Here is a 13,084-nt window from a genome sequence, read left to right on the forward strand (position 1 = left end):
AATTTTGGTTGTTTCTAGTCTTTTGCTAATAACAAACAATACTTCAGAAAGTAACCTTGTAAACATGTCTTATGTACAAGCTAGTGTATCTGTAGGAAAAAGTACAACTGTGGGTGTAGAGTGATAAAGCCAAATTGTCCTCCACAGGAAAAGGGCACTCCAAACAGCAGCAAAGAAGAATGCCTTTTCCCCACATCTTCCTCAATATTATACTTCCTTAAAACTTTTAACCTGTAACATTAAAAATACTTTAACATCTTCTGTAAGGATTCAAGAATAGTACCAAAGATGCTAACTTATAAGGTTTTGAAAACCTATTGGACTTTGTTCTAGAAAAGTACATTAGGAAGCATATAGTTTTTTATAATTTTACCAGTGTTTATAAAATATTTATAAAAATGAAAAGGCCACTAGCAAAAGTGCTTACAGAAAGGGTCTAAATTGTAGTTAACTCTAGAAGACAAGCTATAGTACTTCCTATTTTTAAATACCAAACAAAGATGGATGCTCTAGTAAGTTTTCTTTGGAAAGTATTTTCCAGTGTTCAAGTTCTCAGGGCTTCTATTTATGTATTTCTACTTTAAAATCAGGCTTTACCCATTTTACGGTAAATGTTAAGACTATTAGCATTAATTTTTAAAGTGAAAATTAGATTAAAAATCTCAATGGTTACTCTTAAGCCAAATATGACATTTCTGTGTCCAAAACAAAAACTAAGTATGCAATAGCCAGAATGATGGTTTTGATCTACGTCATCAGTTTTTCCTGTTTGTGAAGAAGTTCTTTCCATGTTGTTACTCACACCTCCAAACGTTATCTTTCTAGATGTTACTACTTTTCTTCACTGTTGTATAAATCTGAAATTTCCTTATGATTTAATTTGTGGCCTTCACTTACCGAATCCCGGTGAAGAAAATTTGGTGACTCATCATTTTCTAATGGTCTTGAGGCAAGAATGTCTATTTTACCTTCCAGTCTTCCCTCCATGGTTTTAATGGCATTCAAAAGAGTCTTTAGAGAGATCTCAGAGTCTCCGATCTCCTGAGAAGACCTCACAGAAGTCAGGGTAGGTGCAAAGGTCACATGGTGTGTAGGGTTTGGCCTAACCCTGGGCAAAACAACTGATAAACTTCGTTTCTTTACATTGTTGACACGGGGCCTATGGCTTTCAAGTAATTTTGAAGATGCAGGTCTCTCTGGAAACTTCCTTCTTCTTGGAGGCATCACCAATTTAAAAAGACAAAATCCACTAAACCTAGAATTATTTTTCAGTGAGTGCCCCCTTTACTATGAGAAACAACACAATATTCTAAATGAAGCTGGGATGGAAAATATACTTAAAAATGTGTTCCTTTGCTTTCAGAATGAAGAAAATACTAGTGTAAAGTATGTCCTCATGAAGAAACAAAGCTTGTCTAATGAGGTCCCCTTTACCAGTATAGTCAGACTGTTAGAACCCTAGCAGCATTCCATTTGAAGACACATTCTAGTTGCTTGGTTACCAAGGGTATACATACACAAACGTTATAGTTAAAGAAGTTACACATGCTTACACTGTTAAAAATTAAAATTAAATAATGTGATAAATTTGTAAGTCATTGAAATGAATCACTTTCTTTTAGTAACATATTCCTGGATTATTTTCTTCACTAAATGTTTTAGATATCTTCTTTGTCTAATTTTCTCTGTTCATGTTAAATTGTTATGTGACCTATGAACAGTTTTAATAGTCTCAATAGTCTCAGTCTCAATAGCCACCATGCTAACAAGTAAGCACCTTCACTACTAATACCTCTTTCAAGTGCGCTATTGCAGGTATATCTTGTTGGCAATGAGTTCTGCGTTCGCCTGTAATTAAAAACCCAAAGATACTTGTTCCTCACGTCTGCCGAAAGTTTTAAGGCTCAAATTGAAAAACCACTTCCTCTATGATAGAGATTCTCGATGCTTTCATCATGATGATGTTCCCTATGCATGCTCACAATACAATCTATTTTGTTTCTGAAAGGCATAACCTTCTATTCTATAATAAAGTCTGCCGAGTACATTACTAATCCTGCAATTAGAGCATGCAAGTTGAATGTCCCAATACTGCTTCAGGCATCTTTATGAATTCTTCTGTGGATGAGTGGAACCTTGTACATCGAGGGTGTTTAAAATATTTTTGATAAATTGAGTCAAGTGAGAGAATATTCATCTTTCTGGGATCATATGGTGAGGTGGGGAGAAAGTCACCAATTTCTTAAAAGCTAATTAAAACAACATAGAAGCAATCTGTTTTATAGCTATTAATCACACCTGAGCATATTTGCCCTCTAGTGCCTTATTCAACTTGCGTAGATGGTCGTTCTGTGAACTAGTTTCAGTAAAAGAACGTAGATGTTCTTCTAGCTGCTTAACTTTTATCTAGAGGAAAAACAGAAGAATAAAAAAACAAGTCTCATTAACGAAATATATATATATACTCCAAAACAGAAAAAAAAAAGATGTCACAAGCTTTGCAGAAAAAAAAAAAAAACCCTTAAAACTTGTAAAAAGCGATCCTGTTTTTCTAATGACGCTATTTCAACTAAAATTGCTATTTCAACAAATAAAATAGGCTATAGCCCTATAGATGTACTGAGTAATTCATTTGGTTTATAGCATTTATGGAAACTCCAAATTAACATGACTCATGAATATAACAGTGAGACTTTGTGGGTAAAATATTTCAATTTTAAAGAAATTGTGGTATCTAGTATTCAAAACCCTTTCTGAGTACGGATAATTAGAATTGTCAATATGTAAGGAGACAAGAGTCTTGTGTTTACCCACAGAGAATTACGAAAGTTGAATTAACAGAATTCTTATAGGCTGAATTATTATTTGAAAACTAACTCATAAAGCTGACTACTCACATCTTTCACTTTAAAGAAAAGATGATTTGGGGGAATAAAATCATTAATATTTACTCACAAATCTCCAAATTGTGTGTTTTTCTACATTTTCTTCCTCTTATTCCCAACCCTCTCAATACAAATAGACAATTAACATTACTGAACCTATCTCTGAATCAGAAAAAATTTCATCCAAAATTTTTAATTTAAATCAACTTTTTCCTCTCTCAGTATCTTTTCTTGTTTCCCACCTCTGAAGGGCAAACTCCTCTTGGTGGTAGCCACTAATTGTTTTCAAGAACTGTTAAAATTTGAGTGCTAATACTTAGTTTTTTTTAGAAACACATGAAAACACATTTTGTCTTAGGAAATCTCTCTTGTTCCATCAGCAGAATCCTTTTTCTCATCTTTGCCTGTTTCTGGTGCTCTTTTCCACAGTGTACAGTATAAAACATGTTCCATGGCTCCCCCTTAAGTGTATTCACTTAAGGTTCAGAATTAGAATGGCTTCCTCTAAAGAGAGGTATTGATGCAACACTTATTCTCATTTTAAACGTAAGCAAACTGCTGTTAACCTTAGAACTCAGTGGAAAATACTGATGAACACTCAAGAATTTTAGATTTGCCTCTCTTCAAACAAAACACAGAATATCCTTATTCCACAATATTTCTCAGGTAACTTATGCTACCCCCAGCCTCAGAGTACTCAATAAAATGCCCTGAAACTTGTCAGATGGCATGTTCTCATCTATAAAGCACTTTACTTTTTATACTGGGTTTCTTTTTTGGAAGAATTTCTAATTCAGGACACTGAAATGGGGAAGAACACAGAAGCAAATAAATCCTGCTGCCCTCAGAGATCTGATGTTTCTGTGTCATTAAAATCCAAGTAGCTTCCAAAGCTAGCTTACCAGGCAGTCTCGGAAATACCAGTATTTAGGTCAAGGTCATATCCTCCTATTGTTTCAAATGATCTAAATATATAGAGATACATATTTTTAAAAATTGAGGTATAGTTGATTTATAATATTATGTAAGTTTCAACTATACAACATAGGGATTCACAATTTTTAAAGATTATACTCCATTTATAGTTATTATAAAATATTGGCTATATTCCATGTAATGTACAATATATCCTTGTAGCTTATTTTATACACAGTAGTACTTCTTAATCTCCTACCCTAATATTGCCCCTTACATATATTTTCTAATATAAAACTATAAAAACATAACACTATAGAAACTGTGAGACACCTAAGAAATGGATGAAAAGGAAATTTTTTTTTTTTTTTTTTGTGGTACGCGGGCCTCTCACTGTTGTGGCCTCTCCCGTTGCGGAGCACAGACTCCGGACGCGCAGGCTCAGCGGCCATGGCTCACGGTCCCAACCACTCCGCAGCATGTGGGATCTTCCCGGACCGGGGCACGAACCCGCGTCCCCTGCATCAGCAGGCGGACTCTCAACCACTGCGCCACCAGGGAAGCCCTTATTTTTATGTGTTTTATAATGCAAGTATTCTAAATTAATGCTATTAATAAATTTCCTAAGTTTTTTCTTCTTCGATACATATGATAAGTTGGAAATAAAGTAGGACAAGCCTACAACGTTACCCCGAAGTTTGAAATGAGCTACAGAGTTGAAACAACCTAAACTGCCAGAGTTATGTATTTTGACTAGAAGTATGAAAATACATTCATAAAACTGATCATTTCAGCACAGCACCCTTAATAATAGTCATATAATTCCATGAAGCAATTCAAATCAAAGAAGTACAACAACAATCAACATGGATGGATCTCTCAATTATAATGCTGGGTGAAAGAAACAAGACACAAAAACTATATACTGTATTATTATATAAAGTTCAAAAATTAATCTGGGGTATTAGAAGTCAGGATGATGGATAGTAACATCATGGGGGATAGTGACTGAAAAAGGCTATGAAATGGGTTCTGGGTGCTGGGAATATTCTGTGTGCCGGTCACATGGTTACCTCTACTTTGTGAAAATCCATTAACTGTATCCTGTGTACTTTTCTGTATAATATGTTATAGTTCAATAAAAATTTATTAAAACAAAACAAACAAAACCTTTAAATAATCTCTAAATTAAGATCACAAATGCAGCTGCTCCTAAGGGGCTAGGCAGCTAACATAATATTTGAATCTAGTTGGTATAAGAGTGATGGGGCCAGTGGTAGATTAAAGTGAGCATAAAGCACTAACGTATGTTTAAAGACAAGAAAAAGGTGTGGGGCTTCCCTGGTGGTGCAGTGGTTAAGAATCCTCCTGCCAATGCAGGGGACATGGGTTCGATCCCTGGTCCAGGAAGATCCCCTATGCTGCAGAGCAACTAAGCCTGTGCGCCACAACTACTGAGCCTGCGCTCTAGAACCTGTGAGCCACAACTACTGAAGCCCGCGGGCCTACAGCCCGTGCTCTGCAACGAGAAGCCACCGCAGTGAAAAGCCCATGCACCGCAACGAAGAGTAGCCCCAGCTCACAGCAACTAGAGACAGCCCTGCATGCAGCAATGAAGACCCAATGCAGCCAAAAATAAATAAAATAAATTTATTTTTAAAAAATGTTGGAAATCTTTCAGGCATATATAGCAACATCCCTTCTATTCATCACTCAACTTAAAAAGAATAAAACATTACTAATATAGTTGAAACCCTCTGTGTAGCCTAATCCAACTAAATCTCTTCCATCCCGGAGTTAACTACTATCCTGAATTCGGTGTTTTATCATCCCTATTCCTTTTAAATAATTTTACTATAAATGTATCCCTCAACAGTATGTAGTATTATTTTATGAGATTCATCCATGTTAACACATGTCACTCTACATCCTCTTATATAGACTGCTTTCTAAACTGGTATAATTACTTTTCGGAGAAATTTGAAAAACTCCAGTAAATTTCAATTTATGTACATCATGCAACCCAGCAATTCTCCTAAGAATTATACCTAGAATAGAGAATATTTTGGATGAGTACAAAGACATGTGCAAGAATTAATCATATCAGCATTATTTGCAAACAACTGAAAACTGCCTAAATTTCCATCGACATAAGAAAGGATAGATACATTTGGGCATATTTAGATAATGCAATAGTATACAGCACCATATATGAAACTGAAATCATGTTTGAGTGTGAGGTGACAGTTTCTGACAGTCTGCATTAACACGTAAAACCCGGTATTTACATCATTAAGTCAATTTTGACAATACAATATTTTATCTAATATGGTTCATATGTAATATTTTAATCGATTATAATCCAATTGAGAGAACACACAGCAGACTATTGTTTTGATTACATTTAATATGTAGCTCTTCTTTTAGATTATCTTGTGAGAGTAATATGCTATACATTTACAATAGCCAAGACATAGAAGCAACCAAGATATGCATCGATAGAGGAATGGATAAAGAAGATGAGTGTGTGTGTATATGTATGTGTGTGTGTGTGTGTGTGTATATATATATATATATATATATATATATATATATACACACACACACAATGGTCTATTACTCAGCCATAAAAAAGAATGAACTAATGCCATTTGCAGCAACATGGATGGCCCTAGAGATTATCATACTAAGTGAAGTAAGTCAGAGAAAGAAAAATACCATATGATATCACTTATATGTGGACTCTAAAATATGATACAAATGAACTTATTTACAAAACAGAAACAGACTCACAGGCATAAAAAACAAACTTATGGTTGCCAAAGGAGAAAGTGGGGGGGGGGGGGGAGATAAATTAGGAGTTTGGGAGTGGCAGATGCAAGCTACTGTGTATAAAATAAACAACAAGGTCCTACTATGTAGCACAGGGAGCTATATTTAATATTTTTAAATAAAGTATAATGGAAAAGAATATGAAAAAGAACATATATACACACACACACATATATATAAAACTGAACCACTTTGCTGTACACCAGCAACTAACACAAGATTGTCAATTAAAAAAGAAAATAATGTGCTATATAAGAGCACTTTCCCTTGGGCTGATGAGGTCAGTGCCTTTTGGAATGTGCCAACCCAAGGCATGACATAAAAACACCAGTGAATCAATAGTTTCAAAAGTGTTTCACCTTTCAAAGGCTATCAAAAAGGTTCAGCCCTTATTACAGGAATATGGACAGAAAAAAAGGCATGTATTTTCCTTAAGATTATAAGGATGATCTCTAACATGTAATCAAGGTTTAAAAGGTTAGATAGGTAACACCAGACTCACTAATAAATCTTAAAATGTATTCAACTCCCAGCTAAAGTTTGGCATCAAGGGTTTAAGATTTGGCTATGAGTATTTAAGAGTTTTCTCACCCACTTAAAAATATACTTCATTTCTCTTGGGAAAGCTAAAAGCAGGTCAAAATCATGGGCCACAGCTTCTACGAGATGATTAGTTTCACAAAGGAGAAAGTATATACCCAGCCTATTACACTGATCACTTTTCCCAGTGAGAAGTAAATAAGAGAGGTGTACTTCCCCAGCTCATTTCATAGGTGAATAAGATGAAACAAGAAAATTAAGACTTGTGCAAGGTTACACAAGTATAGATGATTATATTTAAGTGCATCGCTGCCTCTGGAAAATATTAATTAAAAGCACACAAATAGTGGCCAAATAGCTTTATCTTTTTTTTTTTTTTTTTGCGGTACGCGGGCCTCTCACTGTTGTGGCCTCTCCCATTGCGGAGCACAGGCTCTGGACACGCAGGCTCAGCGGCCATGGCTCACGGGCACAGCCGCTCTGAGGCATGTGGGATCTTCCCGGACCGGGGCACGAACCCGTGTCCCCTGCATCGGCAGGCGGACTCTCAACCACTGCACCACCAGGGAAGCCCAGCTTTATCTTTTTACTGGACAACATACTGTTTCACAACCATGGTTTATCAACTGCCTTTCAGATCACCTGCCATTTCTGGGCTGGATCTTGTCTGCTAACCCTATGGTAAGTCCTTTGGGAAGATGAGATAAGATTAACACTGAGGTGTTTGGCAAATCTCTAGGGAGATTACTTATTCAGTCAGCTCTATAGCTGCCAAGGCTAACCAGACTTCACTTCATACCATTCAGTCCAGTGGTGCTCAACTATGGGTGCACATTGGAATCACCGGGGATTTAAAAAGTATTGAAGCCTATGACTTATTTCCTGAGATTCTGATTTAATTGCTCTGGGGTGCAAGCCCAGTCATGGGGAGTTTTCCCTTTATATTTTATTATGAAAAAATTTATATATACAGAAAAATTGAAATGTGCATACACCTGCCATTCAAATTCAACCATTAACATTTTTATACTTACTTATCATATATCCATCCATCATTTCCTGTATCAATCTACCAAACTATTTTCTTTTTTCTTTTTTTGATGATTCATTTCAAAGTAAATGGCAGACATCATATACTTCCTAGCATGAAGAGTTTTTAAAATTCCCCAGGGGAGCCTACTGTGTAGGTAAGGCTGAGAACCACTAATTTAGACTTCAGTGTTTCTACTGAAGTTGGTTTAAGGCAGGTCTACCCTTATTAGTGGCAAGCTTCCTGCTCTGAGGATACTTTAGGGACAAAACTCACATGGAGTGAAAGAACAGTATCATCTCATGCACAAGTCAATTCTATTGCCTTGCCTCTCAATTTCCAGGGTTATTTCTTTTTAGGAATGTTATAAAAATTCTGCAAAAAGGAAAACATATGCGATGGAGGGAATCAAGATGGTGGAGTAGGATGATGCTGAGCTCACCTACCCCTACAAACAAATCAAAAACACATCTATATGTGTAGCAGCTCTCAGTGAAAACAAACTGGAGACTGGCAGGAAGATGTCTACAACCAAGGCTGCAAAGAAAGATCCACAGAGTTTGGTAGGAAGGGAGAAGTGATCAGGTCAGGACCTATGTCCCTAGTAGGGATACAGAAGAGGAGGGGATATCACAGGTTCAGAGATCCTCCCTGGGGATTTTGGGGCTTGAACCACATATTAGGAACCCCAGTCCTGGGGACCAACAATGGAAAGATGAATCCCACTAGCTGGTTTGAAAATCAGTGGGACATACCAGAGAGCTGTAAGAACCTGAGACTCTGCTCCTGAAGAGTGCACACACGCTTGCTTACTCCCAGGAACAAGGTAGAGGAAACAGATTAAAAATGGCCTGGGGCTCTGGCCGGTTTCCCAAGACCACCCCAACAGCTGCCCTAGCCTGCACGGATGCCAGCTCCAGCCCCTCTTGCTGTGGAGCAGCTCCCCACTAGGTAAAGGCTGCCATTGTCAAGGAGGATAAGCACTTGGGAGAGATGGAGCAGTTCAGACTGGGCCCTACATCTGAATAGGGTGAGGGCAATCATTACCAGTGTGTGCAGAAGTGGTGGGGCAGGAGCTACCTGGAACTCCTACTGACGTGCTGGGACCATCCCAGTGCATACCCCAGCCCATGCCAGGCACCTACTCTGGACCCTTTTGCTCTGATGCAGCTGCCCACTAGGGCAAAGGCTGCCATTGCTGGAGGGGAGAGGGAGTGCACACTTAAGAGGGAACAAAACCAGCCTGGACCTGACCCTTAGGGCTTCTGCTCCAGCACCCTGATACCTGGCCCTACACCTGATAGGGTGGCTACAGCCATTGAGCAGAGGAGAAATGCCAGCTCACACCTGGCTCTGGCTCTAGCCCCTCCGTCTCTGGCCCTACCTCCCACTAAGGTGGTAACTGCCAGCACACCCTGGGGGAAGATGTAACCTGTGCTCACTTCAGATTCAGCTCTCCCAACAAAGCCACTGGACACGAGCAGACTGCACAGGGACACTCCCACACAAGGACACCCCTTTAAGTTTGGGATAAGTAACTTTTACCTAGAGATACAGAAAGTAAAACAAAATGAGAAGATAAAAGAATTTATTTCAAACAAAAGAACAAAAAAACCCCTGAAAAAACAACTAATGAAATAGAGATAAATAATTTACCAGATATAGAGGTCAAAGCATTAGTAATAAGAATGCTAACTGAACTTGGGAAAAGAATAGATGAACAGAGTAAGAATTTTAACAAGGGACTAGAAAATATAAAAAAGAACCAGTTGGAGCTGAAGATCATAATAACTGAAATGAAAAGTACACTAAAAGGAATTAATAACAGACTAGGAGATACAGAAGAATGCATAAGTAATCAGGAAGATACAATATTGGAAATCACCAATTCAGAAGAGCAAAAAGGAAAACAAATTTTAAAAAATGAGGATAGTTGAAGGAACCTCTGGGACAACATTCCCATTTTAGGGGTCCTAGAAGGAGAAGAGCAAGAGAAGAAGGTTAAAAATGTATTTGATGAAATTATGGCTGAAAAAAATTATTCCTGAGGATGAAGAAAGAAACAGATTTCTAGGTATAGGAAGTACAAAGAGTTCCAAAAAAGATGAACCTAAAAAGACCCACACCAAGACATATAATTAAAACGGCAAAAGTTAACAAGAGCATTTTAAAGGCAGCAAGAAAAAAAAATAAAGAGTAACACACAAAGGAACCTCCGTAAGGCTATCAGCTGATTTTTCCATAGAAACTTGGCAGGTCAGAAGGGAGTGGCATGATATATTTAAAGTATTGAAAGGGAAAAACCTACAAGCCAGAATACTCTACCCAGCAAAATTATTATTCAGAATTGAAAGAGAGTTGAAGAACTTCTCAGAGAAGCAAAAACTAAGAGAGCTCATCTAACTGATGTTACAAGTGTTAAAGGGTCTTCTCTAAGTGGAAAAGGCTACAAGAAGAATTTATAGGAAAGGAAAATCCCACTAGTAAAGGCAAATATAAGATAAAGGTTGTGGATCAACTACTTAAATAAGCTAGTACAAGATTAAGAGACAAAAATTATAAAATCAACCATAACTACAATAAATAGTTAAGGGATAGACATGAATATGTAAAATATGACATTGAAAACACAAAATGTGGGGGGGGGGATAAAAAATGTAGCTTTTAAAAAGTGTATAAATGTATCTGAACTTAAATGACTACCAGTTTAAAATAAGCACATAAAGTTCTAGGTCAACATATATGAACTCCACAGTAACCACAAATAAAAAACCTACAATAGATACACAGAAACTAGAGAAAAGAATACAAGCACACCACTAAAGAAAATCATCAAACCACAAGGGAAGGAAGTAAAAGAAGAAGATAACAGAGAAGAACTATAAAAACAACCAGAAAACTAGTGACAAAATGGCAATAAGTACACACTTATCAATAATCACTTTAAATATCAATGGGCTAAATGCTCCAGTCAAAAGACATAGGGTGGCTGACTGGATAAAAATGAAGACCCATCTATATGCTGCCTGCAAGAGACTCATCTCAGAGACACACACACAGCCTGAAAGTGAGGGGATGGAAAAAGATAGTTCATGTAAATGGAAGAAGAAAAAAATGCTGAGGTAGCAATACTCATATCAGACAAAGTAGACTTTAAAATAAAGTCTATAACAAAAGACAACAAATAGCATTATATAATAATAAAGGGATCTGTACAAGAATAGGATTAACTTTCATTAACATATATGTACATAAAACAGGTGAACCTAATCAGGAGCATCTAAACATATAGAGCAAATATTAACAGACATAAAGGGAGAAAATGACAACAATACAATAATAGTACGGGACTTTAACACTCCACTTGTATCAATGGACAGAAAATCAATAAGGAAACAGTGGTCTTAAATGGCACATTAGACCAGTTGGACTTAATAGATATCTACTGGACTTTCGTCCAAAAACAAGAATACACATTCTTTTTAAATGCATATGGGGGTTTCCCTGGTGGCACAGTGGTTGGGAGTCCACCTGCCAATGCAGGGGACACAGGTTCGAGCCCTGGCCTGGGAAGATCCCACATGCCACGGAGCAAATAAGCCCATGTGCCACAACTGCTGAGCCTGCGCTCTGGAGCTCGCATGCCACAACTACTGAAGGCCGTGCACCTAGAGCCCGTGCTCCACAACAAGAGAAGCCACTGCAATGAGAAGCCTGCGCACCGCAATGAAGAACAGCCCCTGCGTGCCACAACCAGAGAAAGCCTGCACACAGCAATGAAGACCCAATGCAGCCAAAAATTTTAAAAAATAAAAAATAAAATTTAAATGCACATGGAATGTTTTCCAGGATAGATCACATGCTAGGCCATAAAACAAGTCTCAACAAATTTAAGAGAACAGAAATTATATCAAGCATTTTTTTATGAACACAATGGTATGTAACTAGAAATCAACTACAGGAAGAAAAATGGGAAAACCACAAGCATGTGGAGACTACACAACATGCTATTAAAACCTATGGGTAGGTAAAGAAATCAAAGAGGAAATCAGAAAATACCTTGAAACAAACGAAAATAAAAACACAACTTTCCAAAATCTACAAGATGCAGCAAAAACAGTCCTAAGAGGGAAGTTTATGGCGACACAGGACTACCTCAAGAAAAAAGAAAAATTTCAAATGAACAACCTAACATACCATCTAAAGGAATTAGAAAAAGAACAAAGCCCAAAGTCAGCAAAAGGAAGGAAATAATAAAGATCAGAGAGGAAATAAATGAAAAGGAGACTAAAAAAAAAAACACCAATAGAAAAGATCAATGAAACTAAGAGCTGTTTTTTTTTAAAAGATAAATAAAATCAATAAGCCTTTAGCCAGGCACTTTAAGAAAAAAAGACAGAGGACACAAATGAACAAAATAATAACTGAAAGAGGAGAAATTACAACTGATATCACAGAGGTACAAAAAAACATCAGAAGAGAATACTATGAATAGCTATATGCCAACAAATTGGAAAACCTAGAAGAAATGGATAAATTTCTAGAAACATACAATCTTCCAAGACTGAATGAGGAAGAAAGAGATAATCTGAACAGACTGATCACTAGTAGTGGAATTGAATTAGTAATCAAAAAACTCCCAGCAAACAAAAGTCCAGGACCTGACAGCTTCACAGGGAAATTCTATCAATAACAAACATATAAAGAAGAGCTGATACCTATCCTTCTCAAACTACTCCAAAAAACTGAAGAGGAGGGAACACTCCCAAATTCATTCTATGAGCCTACGATTATCCTGATACCAAAATCAGACAAAGACACCACACAAAAAGAGAAAATTACAGGCCAACATCTCTGATTAATATAGTTGCAAAAATCCTCA

The 13,084-nt window shown here is 37.1% G+C and overlaps 1 pseudogene; it reads right to left on the bottom strand.

Moving 5' to 3' along the window:
• Nucleotides 1-13,084, bottom strand: part of LOC132495488 (coiled-coil domain-containing protein 150-like) — a 92,554-nt pseudogene that overhangs the window by 21,890 nt on the left and 57,580 nt on the right.

The sequence above is a fragment of the Mesoplodon densirostris genome, chromosome 8, assembly GCF_025265405.1.
Source record: "Mesoplodon densirostris isolate mMesDen1 chromosome 8, mMesDen1 primary haplotype, whole genome shotgun sequence".
Taxonomy (NCBI): Eukaryota; Metazoa; Chordata; class Mammalia; order Artiodactyla; family Ziphiidae; genus Mesoplodon; species Mesoplodon densirostris.